At 44.0% G+C, this 16808-nt stretch overlaps 1 long non-coding RNA gene across 1 annotated transcript; it reads left to right on the top strand.

The window, feature by feature from the left end:
* The first annotated feature begins 3239 nt into the window (after positions 1 to 3239).
* On the top strand, positions 3240 to 13228 carry LOC115304444. Its single transcript, XR_003914451.1, has 3 exons — positions 3240 to 3594; positions 8712 to 8912; positions 13025 to 13228. It is a non-coding gene; the product is annotated as an uncharacterized LOC115304444 (long non-coding RNA).
* Positions 13229 to 16808: the final 3580 nt, after the last annotated feature.

Genomic DNA, 16808 nt, shown 5'->3' with positions numbered 1-16808 from the left:
TTGATTATTACAAATACAAAGTTAAGTGTTTTTCCTAAAGGTAGTGGGCTGGAAATCTTATCTTCCCTGAATAATTTTATCCATGCATCTTAGATGTTCCTTCAATTGCATTCTCAGAGTCTGCTAATGACTCTTTGGGATGACATAGACATTGCCTTATAGATTTAATAGAGAAAAAATGTTAAAATTTCCTATGGAAAAGTATTTCAAATTACTTTATATTTGCATTAGCATATCATATTAGTAAAACTGAATAGCATATTAATGAGATTTTGTTTCTGTCCATCCATGAGAGGCTCTGGGTGAGGGAAGGTAAATTGATACTACTACATAAAATTTTTTAAGCTGAAATATGGAGGTAAGAATGTTCCTAGATATGTTACTGCATGATTTATAATCTTCTCAGTCCTAAGAAGCAAATTGAAGTCTAGCAGATGGTTCTCTGAAGCCCTGTAATGCAGTTTGTCTGTAGCTATAGTTACATGTTTTAAGAATCAGAAACATCTTAGTGAATTGTTATTGAATTGTAGAGCTTCTCCAAGATGTGGAAAGGCTTCTCCACCCAGAAGCATTGGCCAGAGAGGATGGGTTGTGTGGTTCAGAGGGAACCAACCCCTCCAGCTCATTTCCTGGCAAGTTATTTTCCCAGCTGCCTAAGGCAGTCCTTCCCAGGCAACTCTTGTCACAAGGAACAAGCCACGTACATTGCCTTTGTGCCATTTGGTGACTGAGGCTTGATGTGGAGTAACAGATTCCTCTAGAATGTAAGTTCCATGAGAAGATAGGTTTTTGTCAGTTTTGTTCATAGAGGTTACACAGTCCCTGAAATAGTCTTGGCACATAGTAGGCATATAATAACTGTTCGTTGAATTAATTAATAAAAGATTCTGGCTTCTTGAAGATAACTTTGTGTGACTATTATGCTCCCATAGATTCCCCAAGCCCTGAGAAATTACTGTCAGGAAGGATGGGATCATTGAACTCCTGGGCTTGAGTTCTAAAGAGTGTGGGTCTCTCTTCTCTCCTCACCCAGTGTTTAACCTGGTTCTTGCCTAGATTCCCATTCAAGTTTCATTCACCTGATGGCCATCCACACATCCTTTTTAGCCCCCCAAGAAAACTATTTGCTTCACTCTGGCTGGAGATGGTTGCTGTCTGCTTTGTCTACTCGTTGACAATCTATACCTCCTCTGTGGGTGTAGTGACAGGTCCTGGTCCTTCCTCAAAGCCTGGCCTCTCTGTGAATAAACAGCCATCCCTATCCAGTAAGCCCTGAGACATGATATGTTTTAAGAGAAATTATGAGTCCACCAACGCCCTGGCACTGAGGCAAATGAGGTCATCTGAGAGAATTATGGATGTGTCTATAATTGGACACTTGAGCTATATCTTCACATCTGTTGGTATATTTTTCTGATTCAGGCCTCCTTGCTTGAGATGTAAAACCTCAAGCCCTAGAAGACTCAACTCCTCTTTTTCAATGGTACTTTTCAGACAAGACCCTTTATAGATTACCAAGGGTCATTTTAATCAACATGAAAGACATCTCTTATTATGACGGCTTTGCTGACAAATAATTAAGATGAATTACTGGCATATACTTGTCCCAGCTGCCTCATTGGTGTCCATTTGGAGTAAGCATATGAAGCTCATAGTCCATGCCTCAGCTCTTTAAAAGCAATTTATAACCTAACTCACCATCCTAACTACCTGAGAAGATTTTAATCCTAAACCTGTCACCACCCATTATTTTCACAGGGTCCTGACAGTTCTACATTAAAACAGTTTATAAGTAAAAGTTAACAAGGCCTAGAGAGAGTGATTTATGTTTCAGTATGTGAAACAGTCAACATTCTTTCCCTGGCCAAAGATAGCCCAGAGCTCTCCGTGGACTGAAAGAAGAAAATTATCTCAGAAAGATGAATGGCCCATGCCTTTGGGCAGGTGGCTGATGTGTGGTCCTGGGCCTGAGGCCGAGGCATCAAGCAAAGCTTATGAATGTTAGGAACAAAGTACAGCACCTCCCCAACCACCTCCCTCCTTGCATACACACATTCTTTTCTGGCATCACCACCCTCCTGGGTCTACATCACTGCTCAGGCATTTGGCAATATGTAAGAAGTGTAAGCTTTTGTCTTTATGAGATGTGGATGGCTCAGAAAGTACCCTTGCTTAATTAAAGGCGATAGTGAGGTGTCACAAAATTTTCTTTTTTGCCACTGACAGATAAGAATGACTGAGTCCGAGGAGAGAGTAGAAGTATTTATGAAGTAGACAACCCGGTCCCCCAGAAAGCCCCCAGGCTTCAGGGAAGATAGAAAGTTGGAGGCTTTCTTCCATCCTGCCCGCCCTCCCCAATGTGTTAACACACCTTCTGAAAAGCTGTTCTTTCTGTGAAAGGATGCCTCACTTCCGCCCTGGATGCACTGCTCTGTTAGGGCTACCATAACAAAATGCCCCATTGGGTGGCTTATATGACAGAAACAGATTTTCTCACAGTTCTAGAAGCTTGAAGTCCAAGCCTAAGGTGTTGGCAGGTTTGGTTTTCTTCCAAGGCCTCTCTGGGCTTACAGATGGCCGTCTTCTCGCTGTGTCCTCACGTCCCCTTCCCTCTGTGAATGCATATCCCCTGTGTCTCTCCGTGTGTCCTAATCTTCTTTTCTTATAAGGACACCAGTTGGATTGGATTAGGACCCACACTAGCCGACTCGGTGTAATTTAATCACTTATTGAAAAGCCCAGTCTCCAAATAAAGTCACATTCTGAGCTACTGGGGGTGAGGGCTTCAGCACACGTATTTGGGCGGACACAATTCAGCCCATAACACCAGTCAATTGCAAAAGCACTCCAAGCTGAAAATACCTTCAGAGGATATCGAGGTTTCTTTAATTCTTGATACGGTCAAGATAATCCCATTTTGAGGAATAAAGGACAATTCATCTTGCAAAAAAAAAAAAAAAAAAGAAATGCCATCTTAAGGGAGCTATCAAAGCATTTACAAATAGCTCAGCAAAACAAACTCCCCCCGAAGTTATTAATTATGTTTCCTTCCTTTCGTGCATCATCAATCAAATCTCTCTCTTTTTTCTTCTTAAAGAAAAAGGGGGCTTGTCTCTTCTCATTTTATTCAAGTGTATGATTAAGGCGACATCCTCTCTTTGCCACAACTGCATTCCACTTTTGGTATCCAACTTTCTAAATGTGAACAGAAACTAATTTAGAGTCGCTGGTATGGTAGGTATTTCTCCGTCCATTATTTCAAGTTATAATAAGCGGGCATGATTGGAGTTACTCCCAAGATAAGCAGGCCATAATATTTTCACTGTCACCATGATCACAGACTAAGATAAGAGGAAAAAGTGCTATTTTTACTCCCTATTTTTTACTCCTGGTGTTAAATACGAGGAGAACAAGTAAAAAACAAACTGCCTCACAGCCCCTACAGCAGAATACACAATCTTCAACCTCTTTCTTTTTTTCCGGCTGGCCGTGATGCTCCTCGAGGACGACATAGATACTATTGAGGTGATCCGCGCGGAGGAGATGCCTCTTAATTGTGTTTGCAGCTCGGAGCAGGAAGCATGCCCATTTGAGGTACTTGTTGTATCATTTTTAAATCAAGGCCATCTTTTTCTCAGTGGTAAACGTGAAATGTTTTTAAAGGCCAGACTTAGCATAAAATCTATTGGTTGCCATGGATACCACTTACCACACAGGACTGCGCGCTGTGTTTAACTGTGTGATTTTCTCTATTCAAGGGTTCAGCATTGTCAAAAAACAAATTACTTTTTCTGTTGTTTATCTCAAAGTTCATTATGGGGAAGGCAATAAATAAGAATATCTTCGTGTATGGAAGGGAGTGACGTGGTGAGTCACTTGGGTGCTATGCCTTAAAATTCAGTATTCCACAATAATTATAGCCAAATTGGCTATTGTTAGGAAATAAAACGCATTTTGATCTTTTTTGTGTATGTGAATATAAAGTAAAGCAGGTACTTGGAAGTCTGCTCCCAACAAAATTACATGGTAATGAGGCTTTTCACACCTACACAGCACTTAGTAACCAAGCTCTGAAAGAGAGAGATTTAGCTCTGATAGGTTTGAAACTTGGTACCTGAGGCTTGTGGCTTTCCTCTTTATGAGAGAAAAACGTGGGTTCGGGACCTCATGCTCACTGAATTATTCATGCCCTCTTGCCACCACATATCTTTAGGGTTGAAACCTGTTAGAGGCTATTACTGAGGGAGCGGGGTCCGCCCGACTCAGACTCAGAGACCCTGCCCGGACCCCTGCCCCTTAGGCGGCGGCCTGGCCCCAGCGCTCTGCTAATTATCTTGGTTATTTGCAAAGGGCAACGCCTTCCAAGCCCCACCCCTTCTTCCGTCCCACCTCCACTCCTCTAGGGAAACTGGGGAAAAGAAGAAACCCCAGAGAGCATTGACAGAGTAGTGAGAGGGAGTTTCTCAGATTTACTGGAGGGTATTCAAAGATAATTTGGTGTCAGCAAGCTCCTATTGGCTGAAGCCGGTAGCACTTCGCTATAACTCCCAATTAATCAAGGAATGCCCTGAACACTGACTTGTTACTTATTTAAGTTGCTCTCCTGTCACCTCTCCAGCACTTTCTAGACGCCTTGATTCGGGCTATTTGCATGACAATGAGGTAAAGGGGAGACCTTAATGAAGGCATCTGTTTTTGAATGTGCTTGTTGGTGTTGGATTCGGGTAATAATCGCCTGAAGGAAGACGGAATTCTTATTTGGGTTCACGGGAAAGCAGTGCCCTGATGCCCGCTAAATATGCAAATTCCAGCTTGTCACCAAAATTATGCCTATGGCTGGTGGAGTTGTTGAGGCTGCAGAGCAATAGTCAAATCGCTGCCCGGGCATAACCTACTTGCAAGATGCACTGGCAATTAATTTACATATTGCAAACATAAAAAACCAGGCAAAATAAAAGTGAGAATGCCCATGAGAAGCACAAGCCGTGTTGATCATCTCCTCACCCACGCTCGCCCTTGTGGGAAACTTGCTGAGCGTTATCATCGGGGTGTCAGGCTGCCGGGGAGAATGTGAGCAGAGAGCCCTGAATGCCAGGAGGTTTGCTCACGGGAAATCAGAGGACGTGGCTGTGATGTAGAGCTCAGTGAGGGCACGCACAATGATGTAACCCAGTGCCTAGAACATTCTGCCACACAGTTGACACAAGAAATGTTTGTCACTGGGGCAGACGTCAGGCAGTTGATGAGAGGTAGCTCTTTCTTGAAAGCAGTGAACACCAACTTAGATTAGAGAAAGCACAACGGGTACCTACAACAATGCCATAGGAAGAGCTGAAAAAGCCAGACATGAATTAGGGCTATTCCAGGAGTCTGGGGGACAGAAATCAGTCGACCATCTCTTCAGGACATTGCCACTGTGATGGACTGTCTCCAGCTGTTTCCAGTCTTTTTGCCGGGCTGCTCAAGATTTGAATTTCTAGGGCGAGTGTTTGTGGGACACTGTCCTTTACCTCAGCTTTGATTATGTGCCTGATTTTTGCCTAGAGTATGGCTGGAACACATGGGGCTTGCCTGGAATCTCCAAGTTCCAGTCTCCCTGGCAGCCAAAGGTAGCCAAGGACCAAGTTCATGCCAGTGGAATATGACCTAAAGCGATACAGAGCCACCTCCAGGACTGGCACTCCTCCATGCTTCCTCTCCTTCCCGCTGGGTGGAAATGGCAAAGACTGGGGCCACCTGGGCAACCAGGAGGATGGCGGATCTGCCCTGCTAGGCGAGGTCCCCGGCCGACTGTGTGGAGCAGAGCCTGTCTCCTGGCTCCGGATTGTCTGTCATATGAGAAAGAAGTAACCCTGCGTCTTTTTTGAGATGTTACATTTTGGAGTGTCTTCCTTACGGCTAGTAAGCCATCCCTTTAATAGGAGGGACGGGAGGAGAAACATCACTCTCTCCAAAGCAATCTGTAAAGATGCTTTCATCAGAAGAAGGAGAAATGGACACTTAGAAGCAAAAACAACAAATGCCCATTCAGTGGGTGTTATTACTGGCAATGGGAGTGTCATGCACAAGCCACACGCAGTACAAGTATTCACAGCTCCGGCTTACAGACCCAACTGTCTGGTTTGAAATTCCTAACCAGCAAGTGCCTCTTTCTTAGCCCCTCAAACACAGGACATGTCCCAAGTGTACAGCGCCCCTCCACTTACTGAGATGCCAATCACAGAATTCCTTGTTTCGGGACTCATGAATTACATTGGAACCCACTGTGAGATGAAAACAAATGAAGTTTTGTGCCTGCTGTCTTGTCTCTGTAGCTACCACTGCTGGACGTAAAGACTCATCTCTCACGCTGATTAGCACATGCCCAGCCTCAGTAAACATCATTTTGTACTAACAAACCCTAAGGAGAAGCTGTTGCCAGCGAAATAAACAACTCATTAGTCTAGGGAAAGGATAGTCAGCAGAAGCACGAACTCCTAATTTATATTTTTTATTTTGTGATTTATTTTCAATCAATCAGCAAGTACTCATTGATTGCTTAGCCTTTGCCCATCACTGCCTTCATTTTGAGTAGAACAATGCATTGTTTTTCAACATGAGTATTGTTGGTGTGTAACAACAACAAAAGTTCTTGAATTTTTTTTCCTAGTTAAAATACACACACAAACACACTCACACTCTCCCATGGATTTAACTCTTGCTGCGTTGTTAAGGGGAACGTTCCCATTTTATGCCAGAAATCAAAAGAAAAGTGGGATTTATTTAAAATCATTCCATTCCAGAGTAAACTTTTTCTGAAGCGTGCTTATTTCATTGGTGAGGCCTCCCCCAGCACCACCACACTTTCCGCAATATGCTTGCATTTCACTGTGAGTCAGTTTGCTATATTCTGGCATCACAGCGATTTGAGACCTTCCATCGCTGGCTGTGCCCGGTTGTTTAACCAATTCAGAGTCCTCCTCTTCAGTTGAGAGAATTGAATTCACTGACCTGGCCGTTCTCTTCCATTTCTCCCAGTCTGCTAATCTTTAGATATGGTCTTTCACACTTTGCCCAAGAGCCTGGTTCTGATTTGCTGGGCCCTGATCATCAGTGTCTGTACAGAGTCTTCCAGACTGCCCACCGAAGCCCACCACTCAGATTCCTCCTTGGCCTTGGCCTGCTGGCCCCCATGGGGGCTGGCTTCCATCCCTGCCCCCGAAAGCCGAAGAGAGAAGTTAGTCCAGTTTTTTGGCCTTCCAGCAGAGAGGTGGAATTCTGATCAGAGATGGAAGGTGGCCCTTTATCGTAGGGGAGACCTTTGAACAAACTTTCCTTACAGAGATGAGTGGAGCCTTGACTAAGAGGAGGTTTAGACAAAAAAATAAAATTGTATTTTCTTGTGTATATTATAAAGGAATGGGAAAGTGAGGAAAGGGGAGTCGGGAGCTCAGTCAGAATAGGGTGTAGATCAAAACATCTGATCTGCAGGTTAACGTGGCAAAATTAGGCACAAGGAAGGAGACTGAGCTTGTGTCCTAATGAAATTTCTAGGACAAAGGCCCCACAGGCTACAGTTCCACGCCAAACTTTGGGTGTGGTTGGCAGGGGGAGGACCTGCTGGACACCCACAGGGCGAAAGCAGCCCCCCACTTCCCATAGCCTACCCTGGGGGGCAGAAATATTAACCCCTTGAGTGGCAAAAGCTGGACGCGCCCCTGGAAGAGGTCGGAAAGCCTTCCCTTTAGAAGCTGCCATGCTCTGCCATCACCCAGAAGGTTCTCTCCTCAAGCGCTTTGCTTCATTTCTCCTCCTCTTCACCCTTCCATCCATTACATCCTGAATCCTTACAGAGAAGAAATGAGTGGAGTCCCATAACAGCTGCAGGGGAACTTGCAGCTACAGTGGTTACCCAAGGAGGCAAATCCGTGTGAGTGTCCACTGATACGGGTCCTGAGGTCTGAAAGCAGCAGAGAGAAACATGAGCTTCCCAAGATGCTCCCAATGGCTGGACAAGCATGACTTATCCCCCTTTTGCAGGAGGCCAAGGGCTCTGTCCAGGATGAAGGCCCCTGCTCCTCCTCCCTCTGTGGGGTAATACTTCTCCAGCTCTCAGTTCAAGAGATGCTGGTCCCAAAGGGCCTACACAGCCCCAGGTCCTCCTGGATCCTGCTGCTGACAAACAGAGGCTGTCAATTCTGGCCTTCTCCTGAACATTACATTGGCCTAATTCTTTTAATTTAAAAAATCGGCAACTGATGATTGCAGCTCTCTCAGCCAATACATAATAGGGCCCCAAAGCTAAAGGAGCTGAGATCCACGGTGAGTTTTTAAAGGCTTCCTGCCTCAGAATGGCTCTCATACTTGGCTTGGAGCAGGGGCCCCCACTCCCCTTGGGAGGGCTAGTTAACATAGTCAGTGTCAATTCATTCCTTCTGCCTTTTGTGGGAAAACCCACCCCAGAGCTCTGCCTGAGTCAAAAGGGTTCTGGAGTGCCCACGATTTCTTGCTCAAGAAAAAGAATAGCTTTTCGCATAATTCTGAGAGCAAGCAACACGACTTCACCACATCCTGGAAAATTCCGAGATACACAATGCATAAAATGAATAGAGGTCCCAGCACGCAAGCCGTGATAAGGAGGTGTGTGGCACTCCACAGCCAGTCTCCTGCCTGTGAAGCAACATAAAAGCCCAGTTAGTGCTGCGTAACAGCTGTATTTTTCTTGTCTACAGACTCCAGTCGTGTGAAAGTGGAAAGCAACAAGGAAACATCGTGTCTGCCAATAATGGAAATTGCTCGAGATTCCCGAGGAATTGGTGAACGGGAGGGGCTTGCAGAGGTAGCTTTGGGAGTTTATGTCTTGGCTTGAGATTTTGGACACAGATGTGTAACTCCTAACTCATCAGCCCCAAAGAGGGATGAGAGGAAAGTTGGTATGTGTGTGGGGCAGGGGGTGTTGAAGGGAAGGGCATGGGATTTTAAGGTCTGTGGAGGCTACACATTCAATATGAGGAGAAATGAAAGGGAGAGGGGTCATGCCTAACCAAGTATCAGGACCCTCCCTCTCGGGTTCTCCATGGCTTGGCAATGGTCACCACATCATGGCAGCTTCTGCTCAGAGGACCTTAGAAGGGCCAGAGCAGAGACATAAAAGAAGCAAATTGGCTCTGAATCAAGTTGTCCCCCACAAGGAGCCTCTTAATTGTTTCCCCACCTGCCTTCTAGTTCTTATGCCTTCTAGATCTCTGGTCTCTGGTGAGGAGACACACAGGACATAAAATTCACAATGACCTGTGAGGTGGGCATGGGTGGACATCATTATGTCCAGCTTAACAGATGAAGAAATTAGGGCTTGAAAGGTTTAAGTGCCCACGTCTATGCAGGTAGCTCAGAATCAGCAGACCCAGGTTCCAAACCTGAGCTTCTTAAAATCCCTCTCATTTTATTATCTGTCCCTCGTCTTCTGGTCAACTCACCCGTTTGGCCTCTCCCTTGCTTTGCCCTTCATTGTGTCCATCTGGCTCTTAAAACCCTGCTTGCTTCAGCTCCAGTGTCCACAATGTGCTCACATTTCTGTTTACAGGAATGGCTTCAGAGAGGTTGCTGGTAATTGCTGGCTTCCCAAGTTTCTAAGCTTGTAACAATCTGCCTGCTCTCTGCCCCAAGCTTCAGTCTGTACCAGGTGTAACAACCTCAGAATTTTGCTCTGTCTCTGGGCTTCACTGGTCATGTTTGCTAGAGGACTGTCCATGAAGCTGGGTCATGTTTGCTGGGAGCTGGGCCAGACAGCAGGTCATTAGCCAATAACAGCTCCATTGAGATGTTGGACCAGATGGGAGAGACAAAGTCAGGGCCAGAAAATGGAGCCAAAGCTGCATCAGGTGCAGACTCTGGAGAGAAGAAGCATCAGAACCTGTGCAAAGGTCAACATGGTGGAAGCCAAGGGGAGATGCCAGGCAAAGGCAGATAAAATAGGGGTAGTTCTGGTCATAGAGTTCTGGTAACTCTATGACCATTGGGCATCTGCCCCTGGGATGTCCCTTGAAAGCACAGCCAAGCGTGTTTTACTAATGTTTTAACCATATTACTTCAGACGAGATATAGTAAGGCCAGATGCACATCAAGTGAGAGAAGCTAGAGAGTCTTTGATAGTTATAGTTAACTGGGAAGAGCATAGTGGATCATGCAGGGCCACTTGGGGAAGAACCAGGGTCAGTCACAAGGCAGACAGAGAAAACAGCACTGTGGGAAAGTTCCACATTCTTGTGATTTCTGTGGGAAGGAATATGTGAAACAAGGTAAGCCAATTTAGCATTGCCTAGTTGAGTAACCAGGCTGTGGGACTTAGGGCCTATCCATGATCTTCTGGTCCCTGGCCCTGGGGTGATTAGCACAAGTGTATAGCGGTCTGGAGTGGAGAGCCCCATAAATTAGGTGGTTGGGGTCGTGGAATTAATTGTCTGCTCAAGTAGGAGACCTGATATAACTCTATCGAGTGCCTCAAAACTGGGTCAAGACAGCCTCTGTACAAACCATATCACACTGTGTTGAGATGAACTCTGAAGGAGAGGTTTTGGGGTATTTCTTTTATAATTACAAAAGCAGTACATGGAGGTTGAAAATTCAACAACACACTGAAAATGGATTTTATTTTATTTTATTTTTTAATGTTTATTTATTTTTTTTGAGAGAGAGAGGGACAGCACAAGTGAGGGAGGAACGGAGAGAGAGGGAGACACAGAATCTGAAGAAGGCTCCAGGCTCTGAACTGTCAGTGCAGAGCCTGACATGAAGCTCGAACTCACAAACTGCGAGGTCATGACCTGAGCTGAAGTCAGATGCTTAACTGACTGAGCCACCAAGGCGCCCCTGAAAACAGATTTTTAAAGTGAGTCCCAAATATCACAGAGAGAAATTTAATAGATAAGTATCTATTTTTCCAGAACTTTGGCTATGCCCATAGGAAATGTGTATCCCTGAACATACACATTACTCACCCATATATACATTGTTTTGTGGTTTATAATAAAGATAAAATAGTATCATACTATGGTGTAAATTTATTTCTTTGGTCTGATAATATAACATGGACTCTCTTCCATGTCACTACATAAGAAGAACATCATTTTTTGATGGTTGCATAATATTCCACAGTATAGATCAACAGTAATGTATTATAAATCATTCTACTATCAATTAATATTTATATTGTTATAAGATATTTCCTAATATATTGATTCAGTAAACATTGTACATACTTGCATGACTTTTCTGAGGACTAAATTCCTATAAGTGAAATTTCTGAAGCAAAAATTATATGCATTTTAAATTTAATTAGAAACTATTGAATTTCTCTCTGAAAATATTTCACTAGTTTATATTCCCACAACAGTTTATGACTAGACATGAGACATTATTGATCCTCAATTTTCCAACCTATCTGGTGAGAAATGTGTCTCTATTTTGGTTTGTACATATCTGATCACTAGGGAGGTTTGTGGTTCTTCTTAAATATTTATTGCTATTTGAATATCCTCATCTATAAATGAACTCTTCAGGTCTTGTCTCAATTTTTAAACTTTTTTTTGTATTTTAAGACTATTTACTTTTTATTATTATGTAGATGATAAATATTCTTATAGCAAAACTTATTATTTGCTTTTAATTTTATTTATGGTGTTTTTTTCTGTTTAAAACTTTCTGGGGGTGCCTGGTTAAGCATCAGACTCTCAATTTTGGCTCAGGTCATGATCTCATGGTTTGAGGGCTTGAGCCTTGTGTCAGGCTCTGCGCTGACAGTACAGAGCCTGCTTGGGATTCTCCCTCTCCTCTTCCTCTGTCCCCTCCCGTTCATGCACTCTCTCTCTCCCAAAATAAATAAAGTTTAAAAAAAGTTTATTTTTCTATAATAAATCTGTCCATATTTTCTTTTCTGGTTTCTGGGTTTTTTTGTCTTGCTTAGAAGTCCTTCCCATTGAGGGTTAGGCTGGGTTAGAATATGCAATATTTCTGGCAATGACACACTGATGAGGAGCTGCTTCTGCTTTCCCAGAAGTCTCCTGTTGCTACAGGGCTGGTTAGAAATGCTGAAAGCACCTGTCACGGATTGATTCTTAATATTCATGCTCTATATACCCCTTTGGGATTCTGATAAAAGGTATGGAACGCCCCCCCCCCCCCACACACTTTTGACTATGATTTCAGAGGTTTTATAGACTACCTAAAGTCTGTCATGGAGCCTTGTTGACTCTTCCTCAGGTTAAGAACTCTCCTCTACTGTATTTATAAATATCTGATCTAGGCAAATATTTCAAATGATTTCTACCATCAAATTATAATCCTGATTATCCCTCCCTATAAAGCTCAGCTTGGGGAGCTCTTATGCCACCTCTCATTGTCCACCCTGGATAGTTATGACCTCCTCATGGCCCCACATGTTAGGGTGAATGTCCTACTACCTCTGCCCCAGCAACCCAGCCCCTTCCCGGCACTGTAGCCTCCCCACTACACCCATGTCTTCTCTTGGATCGCTCTGACTTCAAACCTGATTTCAGACCCAGGAAGATGATACCAGTACTTCTACACACTATACACTGAGGTAGCTGAGGATGGGTGAGGGGTTTGGCTAGAGAGATGCCAAGGGCTGCAAGAGAATCGTCAAGGACAGTAGAATCTGTCTACCTTCAGAGAGCCTGTAATGAAGGACAATACATTTAGCAACAGGATATTACAAAGGCTTTCAAGGGGAAAAGTGAGGAAGTTGGAAGTTCAAGATCTTTTTTGGGAAAACCAGTAGATTGATATTGAGAGAAAACATTCAAGGACCTCTCCAGAGTGTTGGGCCTCCCCAAGTACCGGGAAGAGAGGAGACCCATTATGGGGACCTCAAGTCCCGGCACACATAAGAACTTCAAAATAGTTGCAAATATCCTCTGCAGTTATTTCTCTCTCTGTTAGAAAACTTCTGGGAGAAGCTACTAGGTACTTACACAGGAGCATGAAATGTGAAATGTCAGATTTAAATGGTTCTGATTGCTTTCCACAGGGCTTTAGTGGCAAAAGGCTCAGCTAAGAGCTTGAAGACCAGCACATTCAACACCTGAATTTAGGAATATCCTCAAACCACACCACCCCCCCAAAAACAGGAATTCATATGCTATCTGAAGCCGGTTCTAGCCCTCTAATGCACTGTTTCTCCTGGGCCTCCCTTCTCCACTTTGGATTTCCTTTGGTTATCTGGTTTTCTGTATGCAACAAATAAAATGTTTGTCTGACTATTTGTGTCTCCAAACATACTCTTTTTCCTTCTTATTTTATTTATTTATTTTAATGTTTCTTTATTTTTATTTTTGAGAGAGAGAGAGAGAGCGCATGCATGTGTATGCGTAGGAGAGGGGCAGAGAGAGGGAGACAGAGGATCCAAAACAGACTCCAAGGTGACGTCAGAGAGCTCAATGTGGGGCTTGAACTCACGAACCACGAAATCGTGACCTGAGCTGAAGTCAGAGCCCAATTGACTGAGCCACTCAGACCACCCCCCCAAATTTTCTTTTTCTTATTTTAGATAGAGACAGAGAGTGGCAGAGGGAGAGAGAGAATCTTAAGCAAGCTCCATGCTAAGCACAGAGCCCAAAGTGGGGCTCGGTCCCACAACCCTGCGATCATGCCCTGAGCCAAAATCAAGAGTTGGACGCCTAACCACCTGAGCCACCCAGGCGCCCCTATACTCACTCTTGATCATAATCCTCCCAAAGAAATAATTAGGCAAGATTCAACTCTTAGAGAAATGTGGAGAATGAGCCAGCAACCCAGAGGAATGCAGATCAATCCACTTTTAGCCATAGGCTTTATTTCTCCCAATCGGCTATATTTGTTTAACCTTCTATTTCTCATAAAAAATTCAAACGTAAGGGAGAAAGATTACTTCCCATTAAAGAGATCTAGATGAAGTGGAGAAAGGCTGCTTGAGTCCCAGGCCTACACAGCCGGTTAAGGGTCAGAGAACATTTTTCTAAACCTGATTAGCATCGAGCCCATGAGTGGTCCCAGAGAAGAACCTGAGCTGAGCATAATTTCTGTCCTCAAAGAACTTTCAGTTTAAGAAGTTTCTACTGTCAGAAAGACATGGGCAAAACAATGGCTAAATGGCATCCAGTGTCCTCTTTGATAAAGCACTCGCTACATGCATCAAACATGTCGCAGGACCCATATACAAATAAGCCCTATTGGGAATAGGGTCTGGAAGGACTGCCGTTTTTCTTTTTTCCTGAGCACCACATCTTGACAGTAGTATGAAGTTAATTTCTTAATCTTCACATTTATTTATTTTGAAAGTTTATTTATTTATTTTTGAGAGAGAGACAAAGACAGAGAGAAAGGGAGACAGAGAATCCCAAGCAGGCCCTGCACTGTAAGCACTGAGTCCGACGTGGGCGAACTCACAAACCGTGAGATCATGACTTGAGCTGAAATCAAGAGTCTGACACTTAACCAACTGAGCCGCCCAGGCGCCCCAATCTTCCTACTCATAATCGCCGCCTGAGGTTGCTGTTGTTGTTGCTTTTAATCTTGAGATTTTACCCTAACACAAAAAGATAACCACTGAGCCCACGTTCTAGAATGAGAAAATTTTTTTCAGGTCTCTATTTTTTTTTTCCAGTTTTACTCATTTTGTAAATATTTATTTATTTAAAGTCAAGTTAGCTAACATACAGTGTAGTATTGATTTCAGGAGTAGAACCCAGTGATTCATCTCTTACATACACACCCAGGGTTCCTCCCAATCGCCCTCCTTAATGCCTCTTTCCCAATTAGCACATCCTCTGCCTCCTCCCCTCCAGCTACCCTCAGTTGGTTCTCTGTATTTATTGTTTGCCTCCCTGTTTTTATCTTTTTAAAAAAAAAAATTAATGTTTATTTTTGAGAGAGAGAGAGAGAGAGAGAGAGAGAGAGAGAGAGAGAGATTGGGGGAGGGGCAAAGAGAGAGGAAGACACAGAATCTGAAGCAGGCTCCAGGATCTGAGCTGTCAGCACAGAGCCGGACACGGGGCTCTAACTCACAGACAGCAAGATGGTGACCTGAGCCAAAGTGGGATGCTTAGCCAACTGAGCCACCCAGGTGCTCTGTGAGTGAGAACATTTTAGAAATACGTGTTAGGCGCCTGGGTGGCTCAGTCGGTTGAGCATCCGGCTTTGGCTCAGGTCATGATCTCACGGTTCGTGGGTTCAAGCCCCACATTGGGCTCTGTGCTAACAGCTCAGAGCCTGGAGCCTGCTTCTGATTCTGTGTGTCCCTTTCTCTCTGCCCATCCCCTGCTCATGATCTGTCTCTCTCTGTCTCTCAAAAATAAATAAATGTTTAAAAAAATTTAGAAATACATGTTATTCCAGTGTTTTTTCACATGCAGGTATGTAGACTGTATCTTGAAGATCTGATCTCAGTCTTCAGTTATTTTTCCTCAGGGAACATACGCAGACCTGTAGATGGTGAGTCAGAGAATAGTGTCTTTTCTGTCTGAGTTACAGTCATTTCATGGAGATTTTACCAATCCCTCCTTTCACACATCCTATGATATAGTTATCTTGCAGAGATCTCAGCTGGAGTATCTCTTTCTTGTTTGCATGAAATCTTGAGTTTCACCTTCCATTTACTATCAACTAATTGTTTTAAAGATTAGTCTTTCTAAAACCTCTACAAAATTCTGCTTGTCCACAGCTCACCCCTCTTTCTCTCCTTTTCTCAGTGTCTGTATTCTCTTTTTACCCTCTGCTACACTGAGCATTTTCCACACTGTGAAGATGGAAGGGAAGTTTCACCTTTTTTTGGTGGAAAATGTCACTTCCTATTTGGGGTATAAAATCAAAGTTAATTTCCCCAGTATCCCCTCCTTTGGGGCAGAAATATGAATACCCAGCGATTCCCAGGTAACACAGGTGAACCTTCCCACACTCAGAACATACACACATAGTTGCACAAAGCCACAGTTATCTCGGAAGGATTCCTCCTTAACATTTTAAACCATGCTGTAAAAGCCAAAGAGCAAAGCTAGCTAAAGCGGGCAGTATTTTTGGTAATACAGATTCCCTGGACCTGGGTTTTGGGGGTAAGCCCCAAGAGTCCTTATGTCTAGGTGACGATGGCGCTTTATTTGGCCCAGGTGTAAAAACTGGGATAAATCTCAACAGCAAAAAGTGAGGTGCACTGAGCTGGTTTCATAATCCTGCAAAGTGAGAGAAGCAGAGAACGCCTTCCTTTTCCTGAAATTGGGGAACAATTCATGGAAGAATGGGTATTTCAGAAGAGGCTCATGGAGGAGTGCGGAGTTCTACGCAGAAATGAAGCCACGGAGGGATTAAGAACAGACCACTTTTTTTTCCCACTGGAATGAGGCCAGAATGAATGGCTCCAGGATTTGCAATCTTTCGCTCCCCTGGAATTCTCAGCCTTTGTTAAGGAAGTGCTTTCATTCCCAAGCAGAGAGAATGCTGTGTGATAGTAATGAAATTCCCAAGCAAACCAAGGGGAGGCCCTTACACTCCCTGCCCTGGGAAATTCTTGGCTGGAGCTATACCTCCTGCCTGAGCACCCACCACATGGGTCTCCAAGCCCACCTACCCTTGTTGCACAATAGAATCACCAGGAGCTTTTACTAATATCAGTGCCTGGTTCCTTCCCCAATATTCTGATTTAATTGGTCTGGAGTGGAGCCCCGGCATGGGTATTTTAAGAGTTCTCAGGTAATGTATGGCAAGAGCAGAGAACCATTCAACCTGCCAGCTGGAACCCACCAGTTGGGAAATTCTTGTTCTGACATTGTGTCTCAATTTCC

The sequence above is a fragment of the Suricata suricatta genome, chromosome 1 (assembly GCF_006229205.1).
Source record: "Suricata suricatta isolate VVHF042 chromosome 1, meerkat_22Aug2017_6uvM2_HiC, whole genome shotgun sequence".
Taxonomy (NCBI): domain Eukaryota; kingdom Metazoa; phylum Chordata; class Mammalia; order Carnivora; family Herpestidae; genus Suricata; species Suricata suricatta.
This window is presented reverse-complemented; position numbering and strand designations above follow the sequence as displayed.